This window comes from Bactrocera dorsalis, chromosome 1, assembly GCF_023373825.1.
Source record: "Bactrocera dorsalis isolate Fly_Bdor chromosome 1, ASM2337382v1, whole genome shotgun sequence".
Lineage (NCBI taxonomy): Eukaryota > Metazoa > Arthropoda > Insecta > Diptera > Tephritidae > Bactrocera > Bactrocera dorsalis.
This window is the reverse complement of record NC_064303.1, coordinates 69,834,494-69,845,180: the sequence shown is the minus strand read 5'-3', so window position 1 is coordinate 69,845,180 and position 10,687 is coordinate 69,834,494. Positions and strand designations below refer to the sequence as shown.

General features: G+C 34.0%; 1 long non-coding RNA gene across 1 annotated transcript; it reads right to left on the bottom strand.

Moving 5' to 3' along the window:
- Window positions 1-3,279: 3,279 nt before the first annotated feature.
- LOC125775646 (uncharacterized) lies at window positions 3,280-4,124 on the bottom strand. Its single transcript, XR_007421230.1, has 4 exons — window positions 4,042-4,124; window positions 3,823-3,958; window positions 3,615-3,756; window positions 3,280-3,557 (listed from the first exon to the last, which is right to left on the bottom strand). It is a non-coding gene; the product is annotated as an uncharacterized LOC125775646 (long non-coding RNA).
- Between the last annotated feature and the right edge of the window lie 6,563 nt (window positions 4,125-10,687).

Here is a 10,687-nt window from a genome sequence, read left to right as displayed (position 1 = left end):
GGGTATGTGTATTTCCCATTTCTTTTACACAAAGGCTGAATAGTGTTGTTAGCACTCTGAATAAGTGCAACAACGAGCAATTAGCAGAAAATAAACGCCTCAAGATTTCCATTAAAACTGCGAAATTCCATAGAAATAATTTGGAGCAAAAACTTAGCTGCATTTTCACCAACGGCCAGGTAACTGCCGAAATTCTAAAAAGTATGTTGCAAAATATATTAAAGTTCATTACACATATCATTACAGATTGAAAAATTAAGGGATGGAAACAAACGGCGGAATTGGAAAGAAGAAGACATAGCTAAGTCGATCAGGCTATATTCAACGAAGCGTACAAACTTTTGAGGAGAAACAACTTTCCTCTTCCAGGTGTGCGCACTCTGCAATGGTGGTCAAAAAAAATTGACGTAGCTCCAGGTGTCATAGAGCCGGTGATGAAACTGTTGAAGGCAGCAACTGAGCTAACACAAGCGCAAAAAATTTGTGTACTCAGTTTTGAAGAAATGAAGGTCAGAAAGAGTTACTGCTACGATAGATCCACTGATTCGACATTGCCTCCTGTTAACTATGTTCAGTTTGCAATGATAAGAGGTAATTAAACTCATTAATTTACTTGAAGTAAATTTTTTCTAATGTACTTTGTTCTTTTAGGTTTGATAAGTAAGTGGAAACAGCCTGTATTCTTCGATTATGACCGCACAATGACGAAAGAAGTATTGTTTAGCATTTTGTCAAACGTTAAAAAGTGCGGTTACAATATTGTTGCCATTGTAAGCGATTTGGGTGGATCAAACAGAGGCTTATATAGTGAACTTGAAATTAATGCGGAGAAACCTTGGTACATTCACTAAACAATTATTTACATTAAGATATACTTTAAATTGTGTTCTTTTTTTTCTATTACAGGTTTTCACACAACGGAGACAGGATTGTGGTTTTTGCTGATGTACCCCACTTAATAACACTACAGAGAAATCATGTTTTGGATAAGGGGTTTACTATCAATGGAAAAATTGTTAGAAAAGACATAATTATGAAGCTGCTCTCGCTGACGTCCAACGAGCACAAAATTTCCCAGAAACATTTGTCTGTAACAGGAGCAGAAAGCAAAAGGTTAAACTAGCCACAAAATTGTTCTCCCACACAATTGCCCAAGCAATAACTCGAGCGGCTAGTTTAGGTATACTAGATAACAAAAATTGGGAGGAATGCCATCGACTTTTTAAAATTGTAAGTAATATTTAAAATATTAGTTAAAAGTTCATATATTATAAATATTCATTTTATAGACAAATGACTGGTTTGACGTAATGAATGTCAGGGTGCCCAAAGATGGAGTGAGGGAACGCTTGCACGCCTACGGTTCGGCTTTGAACAAGCAAAATAATGTACTGGAACAGATGACGGAGCTGGTTTCATCAATGAGAGTCATTGGTAAAAATGGTTTACTTCCATTCCAAAAAGGTAATACTCGAGCTACCTATATATTTAGATAAGTTGATTTTGTACAGTTTTTGATTTTACTTATGATTTACAGGTATACTCCAAAGCAATAATGCTTTGAAATTGCTGCTGGATGACTTAAGACAGCAGTACAAAATTGATTACGTTTTGACCTATCGATTGAACCAGGACGTTTTGGAAAATTTTTTTGGCGTAATCAGGTCAAAAGGCGGTCTTCACGATCACCTTGACAGGTAAGAGTACAAATATAGGCTGCGTTCCTATATACTTGATCACAACGAAGGAGCGCTCACAGATGAAGGAAACGTTGAAGTCGACAACACACCAGATTTGGAAGGGAATTACTTATCTCTAACCGGTAATTATCAAACGTACATAGTATTATAAACCTAAAACTACAGAAAACATTCTTATATAAAAATGTATTGATGTTAACAAATGCAAATATGTACTTACATACAATCTAAGTTATTGCATACTAACCACTGTTTTTTATCCTAATTATACTAATAATAATAACTAACAATTTATTCCATTTATTGATACGCATGTATGTATGTTTATTATATTTTTGCAATTAATATATATTTTCAACGTGTGTCAGTTGATCTGAATTCCACTGACCCAATCGAAAAAAATGATGACTTGGCGATTCTCAACAACGAGGGACTTGAGAATTTGGCAGGGTACATCTGCCACAAACTCGGTAAAGACAACCCCGAAATTTGTGCCAATTCCGAAAATTGTTCATCCCATACTTGGGTGGATCACCTTTCTGAAGGAGGACTCTCAAAACCAACAGATATATTGATGGAGCATATGAGAGCCTTGCAAGCAATATTTGACGACGTCAATGGTAATGATTTGCATATATGTACAAATTACGTCCAAAATCACATAGATTTAAGTGATTTTGTAAATTGTAGCTCGAAAATAAAAGAATTATTTTTCAGAGCTAAAATGTATTTTAGGATTCGTTCCTTAAATAAAAACATAATTGAACATATGTTTAGTAAAAAATTAAATAAAACAATAAATTGATACTTGGTTACAAAATATTCAGTCTTTTTATTTACATAAATGTATATGGTTGAAACAAACAAAGCAAAGATTGTCTCCTTTTAAATAATACAATGAAAATTCAATTAAATGAATATGTAGGTAAATGTTCACTATAAAATATTCACTTATATTGATATCTTTTATTAATATTCACTTATATTGATGTTCAATTTGATGATATTCATGATTTTGTATACCTGCAATACAAAATTGCTTCTTATTGCAAAGAAAAACAACCAACTGAAAATCAGCTGATTGTAAGTTGGTCAACGAACAAAATTTGAACTCGTCATTGTGCAATCTTGTTTCTATCATTCTTGACTACCCTGCAAGACGGGTGGCTGTTAGCAAACGTGTAAGCGAATTGTTATTATTCACTTTTACATTCGTTAAAATATTTGTTACTTTTGTTCAGAGAGTGGGAAAAAAGTAACACATAGCTATTTGATGTTCAATGGTTATCTCGCTCTAACCAATGGCAAATATCGCACGCTGCCTTGTTCTAACAGAATACATACATTTGTTAGCAAATCTCTTCACAGTAAGTTACGGGTAACAAATTATTTTGTTAGCGCATAGCTTACCTATGTGTTATGGATAACAAAAAATATTTGTTACCCGAATATCTGTTAGTGTTATTATTTTGGTTATCAGTTTGTTACCTTTAACATATAATCATGTTAGCAAGAACAAGCAGTAACAACTCTATCTGTTACCCATTTGTTACTTCTAGCAAATTTAATTCTTTTAAATAAAATTCAGTTTTTTTGTTATTTCGTTTTATTTAATAATAAACATTTACTTAAACATAAGATTAAGGTTATTTCAGTACAACTTAGAACTAATGTTCAACTTAAAACTAATATTTACAACTTAAAGCTAATATATATGTATATGTAATTAATAATAAGAAAATTTATATTAATTTAGCCTTAAGTTTATGTTTTTTTGTTAAAAACGATTGTGGCTTAAGGTCACAAATCTCCAGAGCTCCCCACAGATAGTGTTTTTGTCCTTGTCAGGAAATATTTCTAAAATGAAAAGTTATAAGTTAAGGAATTCAAATATATATCAGTAAAAATACCTACCAAAAACTAACCCTACGCACTTTAGCTTTAGTAAGGATTCCTTCTCCTTGCGCCCCTCTAAATTGTAGTGGTATATTAGATCGTCAGAAAACATACTGTCCACACTGCCTTTTGCGTCCTTTGATTTCAATATTAGCCGCATCTGTAAAAAAACAAATTACAGTAAATTAAAATACAATCGCATAATATTTAAAAACGGAATTTTTACCATAGCATCCGTGCTTTCCTTTTGTGAAAGATTGTCTTCCACGAAGCGCACGTGCGTTCCGGCGATGGTGACGGTACAACAATTTGTGATGATTCAATTCAATGCTTATCTTTTTCTCCAAGCTTTTCCGTTTTCTCTATATAAAAGAAATTAATAATATATATATGTATATAATAGAAATTAATTATAAAATATCAAATTCTCAAGCAACGAACTTACATCTTTAAAATCCAAAATAAACTGCGCTTTTCGTTTTCTTCTTCTTGAAAAATTGGGTATTCGTCTTTCCTATTCCAACAAGTTAACATTACAATATGTTTAGAACGTCGATAGTTGTTCTCTATCTTACTTCTCCCATGCAATTGAAAATTGCGGAAAATGTAACAGTGTTAGTGAACAGATGAAAATGTTTCAATGTGTTTGTGCAACCTGTTACCTCCGTCTTGCAGGGTAGATTCTGCAATGGGTGCTCTCGTGCTCTTGTATATTTCGGTATAGTATTTTTGCAATCTGCAATCTTGCAAGAGCAAGAGAATACCCCTATTGTATCATGTAACTATAATGTACTTTACATTAAGTTTCGTTAAGTTTTTTCGAACGTCATTTGTTTAAAGGCCTAACTATAATATGCATATGCAGCCGTATGTAATCTATGTTCAGACCGAAAATTTCAAAGATTAGATTACATTTAAGCATTTCATAATCCAACAGTGTTCTCACTGCCGTTAGAAAGATAAAAAAACAGCTGTTATTGTCATTCATGAATTCACATCGCTTAATATTTATCAAAAGAAAAGATTGTCATATAGTATTTTGAAATAAAAGCCGTCTTTTTTTTTAATATTTTCTATATAATAGACATAATGGATGCATTTTTTCATTTGCTTGGTCGATTTTCAAGTGAAATTAGATTCATTGCTTTAAAAAAAATTTGTTTGTTTACATTTTTTTCCCTTTGTAGTGTCTAAATCAGCTGTGATAATGTAACAGTTTTCCAGTGCTGACTAGTATTTTTCCAGTGCTGACAAGTATATTGCGCAAAATCAGAGTCGCACGGACAGATTTAGCGTGGATCAGTTTCAAATCATTTCAATGAAGTGATTTGGAACTGTCATTTTTGTATGGCGAAATCTTGATAAATTTTTAAGATTAGTGGGATAATCCATTCAACAGCCGAAATCTTGTGATTAAGTGTCGGTCTGAACATAGTATTACTGTCAAAAAATTAACGAAAAGCCTGTCAAATGCATAAGGAACAGAGAGTAGACTTTTGAATGACTGTAATATACTTACATGCAGAAGAGAAATGGTTAGTAAGCAATTCGTGTTTTGATTTTATATTTCATCTGGATTTTGCAAAAATGACTAGAAAATTAAAATATTTAAAAACAATTAAAATGCTTACTTCTGTCTTAGACGGAATATGCATATTAACAAATATTAATGAAATTAAAAAATAGAGTTCCGTCATGTTCAGTGAAGGAAATAAACAGGAAGAGGATGGTTTTTTTGTACGATTCCTAGAAATGAAGGGGATTGACCACATATATTTTTTTTATTTATAGTACACGCGATTGAAATAAAAGGCATCTTTTTTGTCGTAAATGCTAAACTGGTCGCATTTTCAGTATGGAATCAGCTGTTTTTGCTTCTTGTCAACAGATACATCATTTTGAATTTGAAGATGGAGGACGATTAATGTTTTATACAAAGTTTAATTGAAAGTATTGCAGAAAAAGAAATGCTTGTACGACAATCGAGATTCATTTTATTTCAAGCAAGTGTATATAAAAAAATCGGTGTGGTCAATCCTCTTCATTTCTAGGAAACGTACAAATAAAAAACCATCCTTCTTCTTTCTCTTTATTTCCCTCACTGAACATGACCGAACTTTTTTTAATTTTTTTAAAACAGAACTAAGCATTTTGATTGTCATTAAATATTTCAATTTTCTATTAATTTCTGTATTGCAAAACCCTAACGAAATATAGTATACTCTCATGTGGGCGCATACATTTTACCACTTTTTAGGATTTTTTTTTTATGCGACTACAAAATTCAATCATTTTAATTTTTTGCTGTATTTGTTTTGTATTTTGAAATGTACAAAAAAAATCTTTTTTTCGTTTTCTTACATTTTTAATATATATTTTTTTTATCAAAGTAGTCCCCAACAAAAAAAGTAGCGGCTGTTCATGTTGTCCGAAATAAAAAAAAAATCGAATGGATTATTATTTAGTAGCTCTGCGGCTATCGTTCCTACCAAATATAATCAATTTCATTAGAAGAAAAAAAATGTGGAGCTTCAAAAAAAGTCACGAAAATCTTGTTTTTTCGTAAAAAATCGTTTAAAAAAAATAAGAAAATATTTTCGAAAATAAACAATTCTGGTAGGGACGATAACTATAAATGAGTAAAAGAACATATGTAAATTTTAAAGCAATCGGTTGAATACTTTTTTTAGGACCATGACAGTTTCAGAAAATGATGATTTGAGAAAAATGCGTTTAGAAAGATAGCAGCTGCAGACTTGTCATGGTGCCTGGTAGACAGTCGCTTACGACACGTAGGAGACTATGACCTGTAACTTATCAAATACTATGAGTTTCGGTCAGAATTTTTCACAGCATGTTTTCAATAGGTTTTACTGTCAAAATAAAAAAAAAAAATCGATTTTTCGAAGTGATCACATGAGAATAACCCCTTAAGCCACCAATCTCTGTCGGTTAACTACTAATCAAATAACAGCTGATGTTGTGTAAGTATAATTGACAATTGCTTTATTGATAATGTTTTGAAATATCTAGTGAATATAATATTGAGTCTAATATTTAAAGTGATGTCAACATCGAGGACATTTGAAATATAATTATCTTTAACGTATCATAAACCAAATTATCAAGAGTTGTCGGAGTAGTATCACACTATTAGCGGGATTATGTAACCAGTCTCTAGTCTCTATTTGAGACATTTTGAGGTAAAATCTCAATTTGCGACTAGTTACTATTCACTAAACAGCGTTAGTCTCAAAATATTGAGACCTGGTAGTTAGCAGGTCACAAAACTTAAAAGAGCTCTTGTCTGTCATTTTGAATATACTGAATAGAGATCATCATACATATTAATCGATTGCTGTTTCTTTAAATTTTGTAAGCAACTCAAACACGAAAAGATGAAAAATAAATCAATTTTACATAAATTTCGTAAATATTATGAAACAAAGTCAACATATATTTTTATTTTTATTGATAATTATATTTTTTGACTATGTTATAGAAAATTTATATTTGTTATCGACATATTTATTTTCATTCAAGTGTAAAAACATCTCTGAATAATGAAATGTAATAGATTTTGTGACTGTCATTTACAGAATAGCAATATCGTCTCAAGTCTCAAAAATTGTCTCTAACTTAAAATCTCAAATTTAGAGACTTGAGACTGTCTCAAGTTACAGAATCGCACGGTATATTTCACTTCTAGGAAATGAAAATAATCATTATAGGAGAAATAGCAATGAGCTCAAAGATTTTAGAGTAAACACTTTCAATGTGCGGCAGGTTTCACTTTTCTGCCAAAATTTGTCCGCTAATTTTCCCATATCTCTCCATTTTCATAAATTCAAATATAAATATAACCAGAAATCATATGTTTTGGCAATGGTACCAACATTGAAATCCAGAAATATGACGGTGCTGCCACATATTTCCGTTAAGAGAAGTATCAATTAAACCATAGACTGTGAATACTAAGTACTAGTTAACCAGTAGCTAACATTTTAGTTTACCAATGGTTAACTAATAATTGTGAATTCGGCATTAACCAAATATTAAAAACGACAATCGATTAATATCTATAATGATCTCTATTCAGTATATTCAAAACGACAAAAAATAATTGTTTTTAGTTTAGTGACCTGCTAACTATCAGTTCAGAAATTGAGACTTAACCTCAAAATGTCTCAAATAGTGACTAGAAACTGTTTACTGTCTCTAATCAGCTGTTGCATTTCGTTGCTTAGAGAAGTATATAAACTTGAATGAAAGTAAATATGTTGATAACGAACATGTATTTTTTTTTATCACAGCCAAAAAGCGTCGTTACCAATAAAAATAAAAATATATTGTAACGAAGCTTTTTGCTGCCTCTGCTTCTTACAAGTATAAGTTGCTGAGGTATACTCGCCGTGTTCAGGGTTCGTTACAATAAATTTGTAATCATTGGGGCTCTTCTACGAATCACACTTTTTTATTTAACTTTCATATATAATATTTTAATTAAAGTTACAAAATTGTCCCCCGCGTTGTAATGTCGTTGCCCGATGGAAGTGCTGACAGGGTAACGCTCTGCTGCGCTCCTGGGTGCTAGACGACTTGCTGTTCTGTACCACGACGATGACGCTCGACTACTTCTGCCGGCGCTCGCGTTGACTTCACTGACAATATCCTTCGGCGTGCGTTGACGCTCCTGTGCTACGACGACCTCGCTCGACTATTTCTGCCGGCGCTCGTGTAGGCTTCAATAAGGGTGTCCTGGCGTACACGTTGACACTCGCGTGCTACGACGACTACGTTCGGCTACTTCTGTCGACGCTCGTGTAGGCTTCAATAACGCTGTCCTGGTATACACGTTTACGCTTCTCTGCTACGCTGGAGAGGTCCTTTTTCACCACTTTTGCGGCGTAAAGATCCCGGACTACGGAAGACTGCGTTAGCGACCGCGATGTTAAAGGTTGAGTTGGTCAGAAGAAAAACTCACTACCAAGCTCACCCTTAACAGACGGCGTTCACAAGTCAGGGTACCAAGACTAGCCAAAGGATAAACTCATTGCGTAGTCTGATGCCGAACGTGCATACGCTGTCACAGTCCCGTGCTGACTCACTGATCATCGGACATCTAACTCCCCACCAAGCCTGTGCTGCGTGCTAACACATTCGCAACATGTTGCGTTGCGATGGCGTGTATTGCTGTGACTGCGTATGTTGCTGGCGGTGGCGTGGTTTTACCGCTGCGTATGCATGCTTGTTTGTTGTTTCGTCTGCTTGTCTGATTTCTCCTTCTCCGTGGTTATCCCGTTGAATTGTTTGCGTGGCATGTTTTTACCGCTGCGTATGCATTCTTGTTGTCATTTCATCTGCAAGTCTGGTTTCTCAATCTTCTTGTGTTCGTAGAAGTGGCGTGGTTTTCCCGTTGTGTTGTGAACAATAGGGTGTGCCTTTATGGGTTGTGTGGACTAAATTCTGTATAGATATTTAGTTCTCACAATATGTTGTTGTTCTCACAGATATGAAGACGGAGGTCGATCAGCAACGGTGAAGCTCCGAAATGGTAGCTACGTTACGGTTGATAATAGTTGGGTAGCCCCCTACATATTCACCAATTTTATCAAAAATGTTTAACGCCCACATAAATGTTGAGGCTTGCAGTTCAGAACGCGCCATCAAATATATCTGCAAATATATAAACAAGGGTAGAAATACTGATCTTGCGAATCCCGTAGATGAGGTATGTACAAACTTATCAGTCTGGTGGGTATGTCCGCAGCAACGAAGCCGTGTGGCGTCGAAAGGCATCCCACCGTGACACATCTCAGCGTGCATTTAGGAAATAGTGAACGCGTTTATTTTAATGAACACAATTTCCCCGAACGAATAACTACTCCGCCAAAAACCACTCTCACACTCATCAGAGATGAGTTTATAAAAACTCTTCTTTATGTCGAGTTGCCGAGGATTATACTTGGGATGCAAGTAGGAAAACTTAGAAACGCCGCATTCAAGGTACTTCTGTTCAGAATTGGCCTGGCGTCAAATCTGGAGATGCTTTAGGACGCGTTTATACAGTTCATATTAGTAACATGGAATGTTTTTGTCTACGCATGCTTTTACACCATGTGCTATCTCTTTCAATGATCTAAAAAAATACAACACAAGATTATTCTACACTAGCTTTTTACCCGCGGCTTCGCCCGCAGTAGGGCCATTAAATAAGTATGAGAGATAAAGGGTAAGGGTATAATAATAGAAATGACTCAAAGTGATAACTAAATTTTGTTGCTTGGCTGAGATCAACAATTTTTAAAAATTCCTACAGACAATGAAGATTCAACACCTTAAGATATGCGTATTGAAATGCAACAACTAATCTTAAAATATATTTCACCATAACAAAAATAAATAATTCTGGATTCTAACAATTTAAAAAAATAAAATACAAAGTATTAATCTAGGATATTTTTGTAGATCATGTTATAAGTTTTCCCGCCGGGTGCAAATATGTGTGAATTCTGGGCATTAGATACACTTGAACAGGCTACATAAAGTTGACCACGAGAGAAGCATTTCTAAATGCACTTCTGCTACCAGTAATGTTTGTCCTTGTGCCTTGTTTATAGTAACAGCAAAGCTAAGCTTGACGGGAAACTGAACCCTTTTAAATTTGAATGGAAAGTCAGTGGGAATAATTGGTATCCGAAATATTATAACAATATTTCCCTTACCGACACCTGTTAAAATAGTAGCACCAGGTATGTTCTGTCCCAATTTTGTTATCCGAAGCTTTGTTCCATTACATAGCAGAGGAGCATCTAGATTTCGCATAAGCATTACTGGTATATTTAGTTTCAATTGAAGTTTATGTGACGGTACACCCTATAGTTCAAGTGAATTTAAAAACTCCACAGGATACGAAGTACTTAGTTCCGTATCTATAAATGTATCCATTGACAAATATTCCTTCATTTTTCCTTGAACCTCGTTTAAAATATCAGTGTTGATCCTATTAACAATTTCATTACTTGGTGCTAATATTGCTCTTGCACACAACCACTGATCACGACACAAATTTTGTTGCAATTCCGGAAAAA